Consider the following 15,895-nt stretch of genomic DNA (forward strand, 5'->3'; position numbering starts at 1 on the left):
GTTTCCTATGTTACAAAGAAGGACATTTCAAGAGAGATTGTCCTGATAGGAAAACTCAGGTAGGAAACAAGAACAAAGAGGATGGGGATGTAGCAGTGGTGTTAGATGGGTATGATAGTGCTGAGGTACTAAATATATCTGAGATAGGCCATGAAAAAGAGTGGATTTTAGATTCAGGTTGTTCTTTTCACATGTGTCCCAATAGGGATTGGTTTGAAAGCTTTTCTGAATTGGATGGTGGGCATGTAATTCTAGGGAATAATAAATCCTGCAAGATCATGGGTATTGGGTGTATAAGACTAAAATTACATGATGGGATTGAGAGACTTTTGAGGGAGGTTAGATTTATACCTGACCTAAAGAGAAATTTAATTTCTCTTGGTATGGTTGATAATTCAAGTTATTCCTTTAAGTCTGAATTAGGGGTCCTTAGAGTCACTAAAGGTTCACTCACTATTATGAAAGGGGAAATAAAGAATGGCCTTTATACCTTAGTTGGCAAAACCACTGTAGGGGAAGCATCCCCTGTATAGTTGAGAAAAAATTTGTGCTTTGGCACAGGAGGTTAGGGCATTTTAGTCAAAGAGGACTTTTAGAACTTCAGAAATAGGGCTTGCTGAAAGATGCAGACCTGGATAATTTACCTTTCTGTGAACACTGTGTCTATGGAAAGGCTAAAAGGGTTAGTTTTAAAAGGGCAACTCATATGACTACTCAAACCCTAGATTATGTACATGCTGACCTTTGGGGACCTTCTAGAGTAACCTCTCATGGTGGAGGGAACTATTTTCTCTCCATCATTGATGATTACTCTAGGAAGGTGTGGATTTACATTCTTAAACATAAGAGTGACACTTTTGGAAAGTTTAAAGAATGGAAATCCTTAGTTGAAAAACAGGTAGACAAGAAATTGAAAACCTTAAGAACTGATAATGGGTTAGAATTTCTATCAACAGAATTTAATAATTTTTGTCAAAGGGAGGGGATTCTAAGACACAAAACTGTTAGAGAAACTCCTCAACAGAATGGTCTAGCTGAAAGGATGAATAGGACCATTCTAGAGAGGGTAAGATACATGTTGTCAAATGCTGGGTTACCTAAGACCTTCTGGGCTGAAGCTGCTGCCACAACTGTCCATTTAATTAATAGGTGTCCATCTTCTGCCATATATTTTAAAACACCACAAGAAATGTGGACTGGGAAACCTCCTAGTTATGATTACCTTAGAATTTTTGGGTGCACGGCTTATGCACACTCAAAAACTGATAAGTTAGACCCTCGGACACTAAAGTGCATTTTTGTGGGATACCCTGAGGGAGTCACGGGGTATAAACTATGGATAGAAAAACCTGGCAGAAATAAATGTATAATTAGTAGGGATGTGATCTTTAATGAATCCCAAATGGCTCGTGTACAAAATATAGAGGCAGAACAAAGACCTGGAAACACTAAGGGAAATGTACAGGTTGAGGTGGAATGAAGAAACACCTCAACAGATAGGAACACTGGGGAAGTCAATAACTCTGAGGACCCAATTTCAGAGGACTTAGATAAACCAGGTTCTAACTCTTACATTTTAGTAAGAGACAGGAAGAAAATGACTATAAAACCACCTATTAGGTATGGTCACGTAGAGCTTACATCTTTTGCTTTAACTATTGCTGATGAGGTTGTTTATCAAGAACCAAGGACCTATAAGAGGCATTGCAAGCAAGGATGCCACCAAGTGGATACTTGCTATGCAAGAAGAAATGGAGTCTTTAAATAAAAATAAAACTTGGGATCTAGTTACAAAGCCTGTTGGGGTTAAGTTGGTTGGATCCAAGTGGATCTATAAAAGGAAGGAAGGCATACTAGGGGTAGAAGGTACTAGGTTTAAGGCAAGATTAGTGGCTAAAGGTTTCACTCAAATAGAGGGAATAGATTTTAATGAGATATTCTCTCCTGTGGTTAAGCATAGTTCCATTAGATTGCTTTTATCTTTCATTGCATATCATGATCTGCACTTAGAGCAATTGGATGTAAAAGCTGCTTTTTAACATGGAGAATTAGAAGAGGTAATTTACATGTAACCTCCTAAGGGGTTTATAAAAGACATTAACTCTGATCAAGTGTGTTTACTTAAAAAATCTCTATATGGCTTAAAACAATCACCTAGACAATGGTATAAGAGATTTGATACTTATATACTTGAAAATGATTTTAAAAGAAGCTGTTATGATAGTTGTGTTTATTATGAGGATGTTAATGGAATATTAATATATCTTCTGCTATATGTAGATGATATGTTGGTAGCATGTAAAGACCCTGGTTTGATTAAATGGGCTAAGTGTATATTAAAATCTGAGTTTGATATGAAGGAACTAGGACCAGCTAGTAGAATTTTAGGAATGGATATTATAAAGAATAGGCCAGAGAGGTGTCTGTATCTATCTCAAAAAAAATATCTATCTAAAATTCTTAAAAGATTCGGTATGGACCAAGTTAAACCTGTAAGCACACCTTTAGGTCAACATTTCAAGTTGTCCACTGCACAGGCCCCACAAACAGAATCAGAAATGGAGTTTATGCATCAAATTCCCTATGCTAGCATGGTGGGAAGTGTGATGTATGCAATGGTCTGTACCAGACCTGATCTTACCTTTGCTGTCAGTGTTGTTAGTAGGTTTATGAGTAACCCTGGTAAGGCTATTAAGTGGCTTTTAAAATACATTTCTGGTACTACGGTGTTGGGCTTGAAATATAGGAATAATGTTAAGGAAGGTTGTGAGTTAGAAGGTTTTGTAGATGTTGATTATGCTGGAAATGTGGATACTAGAAAATCTTTAATAGGATATGTTTTTCCTGCTTATGGGGGGCTATTATTTGGAAGTCAAACTTGCAATCTATTGTAGCTTTGTCTACAACAGAAGTTGAGTATATAGCTATGACAGAAGCAATAAGGGAAGCCATATGGCTGAATGGTATATCACATGAATTAGGTATTTTTAAAGGAAATATAAATGTGCATTATGATAACCAGAGTTCAATATATTTGGCTAAAAATCAGGTATATCATGAAAGGTCTAAGCATATAGATGTTAGGCTTCATTTTGTAAGGGATGTAATTGAGTCTAGAGAAGTTGGAGTGGAGAAAATTCCAACTGAGGAAAATCCCTCAGATATGATGACTAAGTCCTTGCCGTTAGCAAAGTTCAGACACTGTCTGAACTTAATTCATATGCAATCTGTTGGGGTCCATTAGGACCGAACCACGTAATCTCTGTTTCTCTAATCTTTTTCATATTTCTTGTTGTTTTACATTTAATCTTGCTAATCTTGTTATCTTTACCTTATCGTATTGTATTTCTTTGATTGGGTTTCGATTTTGAGTCTTTAAGTTCAATAAGGATTCGGGTTGTATTCATAACAAAAGATTTGGATTTAGAGCTTCAACTTGGGTGGCTTAATTAGGAGTACTCATCAATGGTTAGTTGGATGACTACTCGTGGATCATGGATGGTGGTGCTGGTGGTTGTGATTTTCATTCTTGCTTGTTCGGCACTGTGGATTACTGTCTATATATGATTGTATGGGACTTTGGAAAAAAAATTGTAGTATGAAATAGATGTAATCCAAACTTTGGGCTCTCATTTTTTAGCTCTCTATTACACGGTTTGACAGAGAAAGAATGAGATGTTCAAGAAAGAGACCCAGCTAGAGGAAGAAACCATTGCCTCTATCTTTGCCTTCCTTTTCTTTTCTTTTCTACCCCATTTTTGCTCCCTTCCCCTTGCGTTGGTGGCTCTGTTCCCTATCCTATCAGAGTACTTTTTGCAAACATCTAATAAGTCAGGTTTTTTGCCTCCAACATCTTGGATTATAATGTTTTGTTTTTTGCATTTTAACATAACAATTAGAGTTCAATTCTAAAATTAGTATATGAGTTTTCACATTATAATAATTTAAGGTCTCAATTTCTATAAAATTGATATTTAGATTTTCAAAAACTCATAATTTTTTGTTTTTTTTTGGAAACAAGACAAATGCCATTTCATTGATCAGTTAGAATGGCTTTCGGCCAATACAAAGTGACTAATACACTGAGCTATAGAATCAACATCTAGTAACTCAGAAGTTTGGTACAGATCTTCTCTAGCAAGTGTATGTACCCTTCGAGCCATCAGATTGTGTCTGGTGCAGAACAGCATTAACCACATTCAAAGAGTCCCCTTCCCAGATGACATTCTGCAAATTAAGGTCCTTACAAAGGGTAGCAGCTTCTAGTAGACCCCTTGCTTCAGCTATCAAAGGCTCTACACAATAGCTTATAGGCTGCATCAAACTGAGTAAATCATCTCCATCAACATCCCTTGTCACAACACCAATACCAACCCGTTGATTAGTAGCATTGGTAGCAATATCCCAATTCACTTTTACCCAATTTGGTGGAGGGCCTCCCACTGTGTTATCTGAGTTTGAGGTTGCTCCAGATGCTTGCTTCTAGTCTCCATAGCATCATTATAAGCAGACACTTCAGTTACAGCATTGGCATAAAGGACAGCAAGGTCTTGAAACAAACCATCGAAAATCAGTTTATTTCTTCTCAACCAAATGGATCTAGCAATTACAGCAAAAAGGGCCAAATCCTTTACACTCAGTCTGTCCATCATCTGAACCACAATATCTTCGAATTCCAAATATGTGATAGCTGCTTTCTGAATAACCATGTCACCCAAAAACCACACATCTTGTGCTGAGGGACAGGCCTATAGAAAATGACCTGGTGTTTCATTTTCCTGCAGACAAATGGGGCAAGAAGCTTCTGCAGCTACATTCCTCTTAACCAAATTTAACTAGATACTTTTATTAATCTTCCCCTAGAAAATTAACTTTATCAAACAAAAAATAACTTTTCAATGGTAGAATATTATAACAAAACTCTATGATAAAAATAGAGTAGTGCCATTTGAAGGCCTTTATATCATAATTTAATTTGTAACATTTCAATTTTAAAATTTATCTTTCAAATCAAATTATATTACGTGAATTGTGTATGGTGTAAAAGATTTTAAATACAATTATTCATTTTAAATCTCCACACTTTATTCATGGTTTGTCTGTCGGATGACAATCTCTAGAAATAATTTTATCAGAAATAACTTCAGCAATCAAACAAAACTCTCCTCTCCTTAAAGAGACGTATCGACCATTGGTGTGAAGATCTTCAGTTTCCTCGTCAGTCAAGGAAATACAATTATCATCCATTATTGACCTTGTCCCCCCCAAACTCAACTTCCTCTCGCGGTAGCCGGGAAGAAGACTTCAACTAATTTCTTTGTTACTATGTTTTTTAACTGCAAAACATTGCGTGCGAAATGCAAATGTTGTCAAATAAAAAGTTTTTTAATTACAAATACATAATATAAAAATAAATTTACAAGTAAAATATAAGACTTTATGTAATTATGTAATTTTTTTTTTTAAAATAATATTTATAGGTATGAAAGTACTGTGTAATTCTTTTAAAAAAAATAAGTAAATATGTTGGTGAAATTACACAATAATGTAATAAAAATTACAATAAAGTTAAAATATAAACGAAGCCAGTTTGGATTGAGGCACGGAAATCTCGCTTTCTTTAAGGAGATTCAAGCCCTCTGCGGTGTACAAAGTCTCAAATTAACCGGTGCAGCAGAACTTCTCTTCTACTTGACTCCTCCAGGATACAACAGCCTAACTGATCGTCGTATAGCCCGAACCAACTCTGCACAAGTGGTTGAGCTCAAAGCTCCACTAGAAAAACACCTTTCTTTTATCTGGAAATACACTCAACAAATATTTACGTACAACCCTCTATTTTATTTTATTGTATATCAAGATAATACTACTTTCAAAAGCCTCTCCGTAGACTAGGTGGACGCCCCCAATATATAGAAAGCAGTTCGCATGTAAAAAAAAAAGGTAGCCGTTTGTACAATAAAGAAGGAAAAACAATAAAAACGTTGGCCCTTATCAAAAATCCGTAAAAAGAACGTTGGCCAAATAGCTATAGTTATTACCCCCATTAACCCATACCAACGGTAAGTAAAATAGGCCAAATAAATAGCTCCTCAATAAAGCTGAAAATAATGAAAGAAACGTACAAAGCCATAAACTCAATTTTACCTGCAGTTATCCCTAAGGGTACTAAAAAGACCAGCTATGAGGTATTAACACCAACGTTCGGATAATAAGATAACGGCAGCAAAGAAATTACTTTCACAGATAACGATTTATATTTATTAAAAAAAAAACTGGGCTATTGAAAGAAATGATAAATAACCAGTAATGACTCTTAAGAAAACGTTATTAATAAATATTATTTTAAAAAAAAACCAACATTCCCCCACTATTTTTTAAAAAAAAAAATATATATATATATATATAAATAAGAGAGATATTTCCAGACGAAGAAGGATTATTATGCATCATGAAGGTGTGCTCTGCATTGAACCCTCACTTAGTAAAATAACAACCTCTATTCCAGAGTCAGTAATGGTCTCAGACTTGAACTATGACTGCTTGAGGGAAATAAAGAATTATTATTTACATCCTTTAGAAAAAATTCTAAAAACTTGACAGGCCCCCACTAATTTTTGGATTTAAAAACAGATTTTTTTCATATAAAAAAAACATATAAAGAGAAACGTTCTATACTTTATTCTCAATACTCAATTTAAACATTCCATCACAAGCATAGCCTTTGCCCACAAAAACTCCATTTTTTGTAATCACATATTGATCAGATTCCATAATTTGTTTGAAGCCCGCTTTGTTGAGTAAAAAACTCGACATCAAATTCTTCCTCATGGACGGTGTATAGAGTACATCTTTGAGCATCAATATATGTCCCGAGGTGAATTTCAGCTCGACCTCACCACTCCCAATGACCTTGGTTTTACTTGAATCACCAAGCATGATAGTCTTCTCTTCTTCAAAGGGAGTAAAATTTTTGAACCAATCTTTATCATAGCAGACATGCCTATTGGGACCAGAATCTGCCCACCACCCTTCAACAAATTCAACCACGTTAATGTCTGTAATCATTGCTACAAACGGCTCCTCAGTTACGTTAACTTGAGGATTATTTTCTCGCTTCCGAAACTTGCAAATTCGAGCAAAATGCCCACTGTTGCCATAGACAAAACAAGCTTGATTTTGTGAAGGGGGTCCTTGGTTCTTATCATATTGGCTTTGAAAGCCCTTTTTGTGAGGTCTACCAAATTTTTTCAAATCTTTTCTTTGCGGCTTCAAATAACTATTTCTCATATTTTGACTCTTGGGCAAGCTATCATTTTCAGAAATTAAATTTACTTTTGTCATGAAATCTTCATTACCATTTTGAAACACCAATGCATCTTGGCCTCTAGCTTCCTCTTCTATGCGAATACGCATGATTAATGTCTCTAAGGAAGTCTCCTTTTGTTTATGGCGCATCAACTTTTGAAACTCTCTCCACGAAGGTGGTAGCTTGTCGATGATGCCACAAACAATTAGATTGTCTCCAATCTTGATACCTTTAGATCTAACTTCTGCTACAACCATTTGAAAATCTTGAGCTTGCTCTGCGACGGACTTTCCATCAATCATTTGATATCGAAAGAAGCGACTTGCCGCATATTTCTTCGCTCCGGCTTCTTCCGTATCATATTTACTCTGTAAAGCTTTCCAAATTTTCTTTGCAGAAGTGTAAGTAGTATTGTAGTAATCATAAAATTGATCAGCAAGACAATTTAAAAGATAGCATCGACAATTATACTCATCTTTGGTATATTTTTCAATCTTTTCTTCGTGAGCTTTCACTTGTACTTCAGTCATGTTCTCGATGGTGATCTTTCTAGGATTCTTTGCAGTGAGAACATAAGAGACATTCAGAAGGCTTAGATAGAAGAGTACTTTGCACTTCCATCTCTTGAAATTGGCTCCTTTGAAGCGGAAGGGCTTGTTAAGATCTCTAATACTTTCTGTGGATTTTTCAGTTGTAGGCTCCATGTTTGAATCTCCTTAAAATTGTTGGTGAAATTACACAATAATGTAATAAAAATTACAATAAAGTTAAAATATAAACGAAGCCAGTTTGGACTGAGGCACGGAAATCTCGCTTTCTTTAAGAAGATTCAAGCCCTCTGCGGTGTACAAAGTCTCAAGTTAACCGGTGCAGCAAAACTTCTCTTCTACTTGACTCCTCCAGGATACAACAGCCCAACTGATCGTCGTATAGCCCGAACCAACTCTGCACAAGTGGTTGAGCTCAAAGCTCCACTAGAAAAACACCTTTCTTTTATCTGGAAATACTATCAACAAATATTTACCTACAACCCTCTATTTTATTTTATTGTATATCAAGATAATACTACTTTCAAAAGCCTCTCCGTAGACTAGGTGGACGCCCCCAATATATAGAAAGCAGTTAGCATGTAAAAAAAAAGGTAGCCGTTGTCTTTCAAGTATCTCAAATTTGAATGAATTGACTGTTCAAGATTGCACAAGATTAGTTGAGGTGCATGATTCCGTTGGATATTTGGAAAATCTTTCTTGCTTGTATTTTGATAGATGCTTTAAACTCCGAATTCTTCCAAGAAGCCTGAAGTCGAGATCTTTATGCAATCTTTATTTTGATAATTGCCCAAGCCTTCGTTATCTTCCTGAAATCGAGTGTAAAATGAAATTTGTAGATGCATTGTGGTTATCTGGCATCGCAATAGAAGAACTACCTTTATCCATCGGGAACCTCGTTGGACTCCGGTGTTTATATCTACATGATTGCAAAAACCTTATGCGTTTCCCAATTGCTTGCATTTGGTTGCCACATTTAAACTATCTACACATTCGAGGTCGTCAAAAACTTGTAAAGAAGATGAGGGATGATGGGCTATCCCATCTGGCTATTGAGTCTACAAAAATGGAAGAGGAGATATCATTACGTGAAGAATGACTCCATGAATTAGGGCCTCCAACGAATCCAAGCAATGGGAGCACTGCATTGTGTTGAATTTCTTTCCAATATCTAGTTTATTTACCATGTTTAAATACTCCACCAGTTTGGATCATTTAGATCTATCGATGACTGAAATTGTTAGCCTTCCCACGAGCATCAAAGAATTCGTTACACTAACTGAACTTTGGCTGGAGTATTGTGAGAAACTTTAAGAAATACTAGAGCTTCCATCAAATATAAGAGAAGTACATGTTGAAGGATGCGAGTCATTAGAGAGATTTCTGGAAGTATCAAAAATATTGTAATTCAATGGAAGCCATATCAGTTCGCTACATTGGATTGATTTGTCCTATTGCGTCAAAATGCATGTGAATATATGGAATGATAAAGTGCAAAATCCTTTATTGTGAAAGGTATGTATGTGTGATCAAATTTTTAATAGCATGCATGACTCAAATTAAATTGATAATGATGATGATGATATTTGTTTAACAGGGAGTCTGAATATGATGCTTCTTTGTTTCCAGAAAATCAGATTCCATAGTGGTTTAGTTATATTCATGAGTTTTTAAAAGATAATGAAATGGTGAAGGGGCCTAATAATTATGTCAAACCGAGGGGAGAAGAAGAGTGGGCAATAGATATCAAGGGGCCGCACTATTTGGAGGAGATAAACGGAATTGCATTATATCTCCTAATATTTTTTAAAGGTGCTTACCGGGGGATGAGACGTACAACTGTTGATGTTAAGATAACCAGTAACAGCTCAAATCATGCATGCCTTACTGAAGGGGTAGAATTGGTTTATAAAGATTGGTTCGGCAAGGGAAATGGGACTGGATATGTTGTATGGGTGGGGCACTCCAATTTACAATCTTTTAAACTACCGGTTTTGGACAATTTGCAAGTTCAATTTGATCTTCGTTGCAAAGGGGAGGTGCGGTTTTATGAATGTTACAGAGCCAAAGTGGTATACAAGAATGAAAGCAGAGCAAATAGAAAAAGAAAAATGGATGAAGTAAGTAAGTCGCCCATGTTCCTTTAATTTTCAAGTAATATTTTCTTCCTCTCTACCTATTATATCCAGTTTACAATCTTTTCACTTTGTACATTTAATTTTTTTTCCCTTTTTCTCTAAATACCAAAAAAAAAATGGGGCGATGGTGTTGACTTTGTGCATACATTATATTCAGTTTACAATCTTTTCACTTTGTACATTTAATTTTTTTTCCCTTTTTCTCTAAATACCAAAAAAAAGGGGGGGGGGGGGGGCAATGGTGTTGAATTTTTGCATACATTATATTCAGTTTACGATCTTTTCACTTTGTACGCTTATAGTCGATGCCATGGTGCTTCTTTGAAGCTTCACAATCTCTGTGCTGTTTTTGAGACATTACCCTGTTTTGGGCCCCAATAAAACTTAGCTTCATTTGGTATTCTTTTTTGCACTTCAAACTTGGTATTCTTCAAAGCCATATAATAGAAAAGCATGAAGAGAGAGAAAAATCATCCAGGTGTCCTGCGTGAAGATGGTTGTTTCGACAGAATCTTCAATTTTTGTTTTCTATTTCCCTATTGTCTCAACAAACAAACTGTGTATGGAGAGAAGCATGTGCATGAGGAGATTGAATCAAAGAAATGAATGTATGAAATGAATGAAGTTAGAACTGTACTTTTGCCTTTTGTCTGGTAATTTTCTTTTGGGCTTTTCCCTGTTGCAGCATTGGAGCCTTACAACCCACACTAAGCTCCGTCCAGCATTTGACTGAGAACAAGTTTGTGAAGGGCAACCCAACTATTAAATGTCACCTGCAATGCCCCATGGATGGTTATGGTTTTGGTTTTGCTCAGAGTTTTACACTATTTGTGTAATCTTAAGGCAAGTATTATCCTTAAGATCTCTTTATCATTATTTGTGCCAATGATATATATGGGAATTTGGATAAGAAATTGTAACTACCTACATGCATTTCTTTCCAAATCAATACCAACTCTACATGCTACTGATACCTAAGACTTTGAGGATTCTTTCTATTTTCAGAGAAAGCAAACTAGGTATCGAAAATACTGATTGAGTACTCATGATACAAAGCCACAATTCGGTATTCTATGTTATTCAAAATAATTTAACATTTTATTATATTTTATTTTTGATTGTAAGTACGTGTCTGCGTAAAACACAAATAATTGTTACTATTGATGCTACAATGACACTGAGCTCCATCTAGCATTTGACTGAGAACTATTTCAAACAGTTTCAGTAGCTTTAGTACTTGTGCTAAGTTTGAATGTGACCTACAATGCTACTATATGTATGGTTTTTGTCTGAGTTTTGTAGCATTTGTGTAATCTGGCAAAGGCATTTAAATCTTAGATATCAAGCTAGTGGCTTTACTATGCAAGAACTCTTTTTCATTATTTTTGCTAATGATATGGTCACTTTGAGAAATGATATTTGCAGTCGTGTTTATGCAAGCGCCGCGCAGTCTCTTTGAAAAAAGTGAATTAATACAGGACCCACATGAAAAAAAAAAAAACTAACTTTTTAATCGTGGATCCTACTCTTTTTCAAAGCGATTGCGCGGCGTTTGCATACTCTACGACTGTATGTAGCATTACTCAGTCACTTTAGTATGTGGTAAAGTCCTTTCAAAAAAAAATTGGTCTTTTTAACCGAATATGACAACTAAAACTTCAAAATTGGTATTCTTTTGAATTTGTGGTTATTAGGGCTATTTTAAGGAATGAAAAATGTGATGTCTTATTTTCTTTGAGTTTAGAAGGAATTTGGGCTGTTTGAAGTTCATGATATATAGGCTTTGACTGCTTTGAATTTAGGTTTCTCAAGTTTGCTATTAGAAGGGGATTCATTGTCAGTTATTTGGGCTATTGGTTCTAAAGAACTTAATTTTTTAACCCAAGAGAATCTGATTTTTTAAATTCTAAGTCTCATTTCTGATTTCTGTTCCCCTGTTTTCTTAGCAACCAAACTGTGGATGGGGAGACGGATGAGCATGAGGAGATTGAATCAGAGCAAGGAATGTATTGGATGAATATAGTTAGAACTGTACTTTTGCCTTTTGTTCCAAAGGTTGAACTGTACTAGTTTTTAGGTAAATATTGCTTTGCTATCAACTTCTTCTTCCATTTTATAGTTTTTCTACATTTTAGCATTCTAGGCACAAATTCATCACCAATGATAAATGATGTTGATGTTGGAAGTTCGTAGTAGGCATATTCCAAGGTTTCATTTTGTCTTTGGATTGTGTATTTTGTAGAATTTTTGTGATTTGGAAATTCCACTTTGAACACCATTGAGTTTCAAGGTTTACCACACTGGTACTGAAAAGGAAAGAGATTCATTGATTTCAACATTAAACAACATAATACATTTTCTTTGATGGATGGATATATAAGATTAGGTTTCTTTTCTATTTTTGGAGAAATCAAACGGCCAGTTATCGAGAATAGGAATTGAACAACATAATATCTTTTCTCTGATGAATGGATGGATACAAAGTTACCGATTATCATAATTAATAGGATGATGAATATTTTTGTTCTTTTTTAATTAAATAAACTTGCACCATATTGGAATTTTAGACTTTCGATACTTCTTTATCAATTTCCAGAGGTGGGAATCGCATAGAATGATTTTCATGATCATTATAAAGAAATTTGGTACACCATTACAAAAGAAAGCAATATACATGTATATTTTAAACAGTTACTCTTTTGAAATGTAAATTTCTGCACTGCATCACAGCATATCAAAAGTAAAATTCTCTCTTCAGCCATGTATGTGTTGTCATCTTATGAATAAGAAACCTTTTGACACCTTTCAAGTCTACACCCATCTCACTGTCGCTTGATTGTTGATTCTCCATTATGAACCACTTGTTCGTTTAGATTCAAATTCAGCTTAAACTGATAATAATTTGGTAATTCTTCTGCATACCCATTTGAGAATCCATTCAGTTGTTGTCAATTTTCTCTCCCCAATTCATTTCGAAGGCAGTTGATTGGATTCAAACTAGATCTTGTTGGAATTGGCTTCTCTGGTGTTCTTGGTATCCAAGAATTTATGATTTGAAACTTCTTAATTTATGGAATTGAAGCTCGCCCTTTGTGTAAGAATGAAATTAATGGGATGCTAGTTTGAATGAGATTAGAGGAATCACCATATTCCTGGATTTCAACATTGAACAACATAATATATTTTCTCTTATGGATGGATGCATAAGATTATGAGGTTTCTTTTCTATATTGGGAGAAATCAAACGGCCAGGTATCAAGTATAGGAATTGAACAACATAATATATTTTCTCTAATGGATGGATGGATGCAAAGTTACCGATTATCAAATTTAATAGGATGATGAGTATTTTTGTTCTTTTTTAATTAAATAAACTTGCACCGTGTTGGAATTTTAGACTATGGATACTTCTTTATCAATTTCCAGAGCTGGGAATTGCATAGAATGATTTTCATGATCATCTTTTTCAACAAGCATCTGTGCTAAAACAAAGTAAAGCCAATTGTTGTGGGACCAAATTGATCATTTTAATTAAACAACTATGAAAGTTTAAAGTTCTATCTTTGTGGGATATTCTTCTATCTTTTTACAACAAAGTCATCATCTAAAAACTAGAAGAAAGAGGGCCGGAGAAGTTTTGAAGCTGGAAAAATGGGAAGAGAGAAGAAAAGAGAGAAAGGAGGAGAAGGGAAAACAGGGGAAAAGAGAAAGAAAGGAGGAAAAAAAAAACAGAAGAGGAAAGATAGAAGAAAAGAGAAAGAAATGAGGGGGAGCGATGGGAAGAAGAGGGAAAATGGAGAGGTGAAAACTTTCTTAAAAATAATGAAATTGTTGAAGAGATTTCAAAAATAGTAAATCGTATATATTTAAGCATTGCCAAGTATCCAGTTGGAATACAGTCTCATATACAATATATCTATTTGCTTCTAAGTATTGGGATGAATGACATACGCATGATAGGGATCCTTGGAGTTGGTGGAATTGGAAAGACTATCACCGCCAAAGCAATCTACAACTCAATTGCTTATCAGTTTGAAGCTAGCTGTTTTCTTGCTAATATTAGAGAAACTTCAAATCGAGAGGGTGGTCTAATGCACCTGCAAGAGACGCTTCTTTATGCAATCTTAGGAGACTCTAGAAATTTGAAAGTTTGTAGCGTTGATAGAGGAATCAATGTGATAAAGCATAGGCTTTGCCCTAAAAAAAATTTACTAATTCTTGACGATGTGGATAAGTTGGTCCAATTAGAAAATCTAGCTGGAGATCAAGATTGGTTTGGTTTAGGAAGTAGAATCATCATGACAAAAAGAGATCAAAATTTATTGACTAGTCATGAAGTTGATTCAACTTACAAGATGAATGAGTTGGATCACAACAAAGCTCTTTAGCTCTTTAGTTTACATGCCTTCAAGAGAGAAAAGCCTATTGATGATTACGCGGAACTAACAGAAGATGCAGTACGATATGTGGGGGTCTTCCACTAGCTTTAACAGTTCTAGGTTCAGATCTAAAAGGTAGAAGCATACATCAATGGAAAAGTGGATTGGATAAGCTCAAGAGAATTCCCAACAAAGATATTCAAATGATACTTAGAACAAGTTATGATGGATTGGATGATAATGAGAAGGATATTTCCCTTGATATTGCTTGTTTCTTCAAAAAAAAAAGATGTAGATTATGTCATCAAAGTATTAGATGGTTGTCATTTCTTTCCAGATGATGGTATTCAAAGGCTTATGGATAAGTGTCTCATGAGTGTTGTTGAGAGTGAAAAATTGTGGATGCATGACTTGCTACAAGATATGGGTAGAGAAATTGTTCGATAAGAATCACCTAAAGAACTTGGCAAACGTAGTAGGTTGTGGTTTCATGAATATGTTCAGAACCTGGAGTTTATGAGTTTTTCTGATTGTAACTTCCTAACAAAAATTCCTGATATCTCGAGGATTCCAAATTTAGAGGAATTGTATCTTCATAATTGTGAAAGTTTAATTGAGGTTCATGATTCTATTGGGTCTCATGATCATCTGAACTCTTTATCATTCTTCAGAGGCTCTAGCCTTAGAAGTTTTCCAAGAAGCCTCAGGATGAGATCTCTAGAATCTCTTGTCCTTGAAGATTGTTCAAGCCTTCAAAATTTTCTTGCTATTGAGTGTGAGATGGAATGCTTAAGATTCATTAAATTTATGACCAAGCTCCTATAAAAGAATTGCCTTCATCCATTGGGTATCTCACTGGCCTTCATGATGTATACATAGAAGGCTGTAAAAACTTTATGCGACTCCCAACTAACATTCTTGAGTTGCAGCATTTACGCAATCTGTGTCGAAAATTTTTCAGAACTTGTTAAGCTTCCAAAGAAGGAGAAAAGATGTTCCACACCCTGTGTCATGTCAACAGAAGAATGTGAAATTTCATCAAATGAAGAACTGCTCTTAAGGCCGAAACCTCCATTGCCAGCACTGGAATGAATCTCAGCGATTGTGTCCAATCAAAGTCTGATTTCTTTACATCATTTAATTTCTTATCCAATTTGGAAACTTTAGAACTGTCAAGGAGTGATATTGTTATTCTTCCCACAAGCATCAAAAGATTTGTTGGATTGAGGTGCCTTGTTAGATTGCAAGCAACTTGAACAAATTCTAGAACTTCCACCAAATATAGAAGAGGTGTTTGCCAGTGGATGCATTTCATTGGAAACCTTTCCAGAAGTATCAAAAAAAAAAAATTGAGTTCAATACAAGCACCTTACCAGTGGGTTGAATTGTCTGCATGCAATAAAATGCTTGTGAATATCAGGAACATGTCACAAATCCTTCATTGTTTGAGGTGCCTCTCTCTCTCTCTCTCTCTCTCTCTCTCTCTCTCTCTCTCTCTCTCTCTCTCTCTCTCTCTCTCTC

General features: G+C 35.3%; 1 long non-coding RNA gene and 1 pseudogene across 1 annotated transcript; both read left to right on the forward strand.

Moving 5' to 3' along the window:
• Positions 1-8,466: 8,466 nt before the first annotated feature.
• LOC122295879 lies at positions 8,467-9,882 on the forward strand. The gene is made up of 2 exons (XR_006238305.1): positions 8,467-9,372; positions 9,455-9,882. It is a non-coding gene; the product is annotated as an uncharacterized LOC122295879 (long non-coding RNA).
• Positions 9,883-13,778: 3,896 nt separating this feature from the next.
• On the forward strand, positions 13,779-14,821 carry LOC122296960 (annotated as a pseudogene).
• Positions 14,822-15,895: the final 1,074 nt, after the last annotated feature.

The sequence above is a fragment of the Carya illinoinensis genome, chromosome 15 (assembly GCF_018687715.1).
Source record: "Carya illinoinensis cultivar Pawnee chromosome 15, C.illinoinensisPawnee_v1, whole genome shotgun sequence".
Classification (NCBI taxonomy): domain Eukaryota; kingdom Viridiplantae; phylum Streptophyta; class Magnoliopsida; order Fagales; family Juglandaceae; genus Carya; species Carya illinoinensis.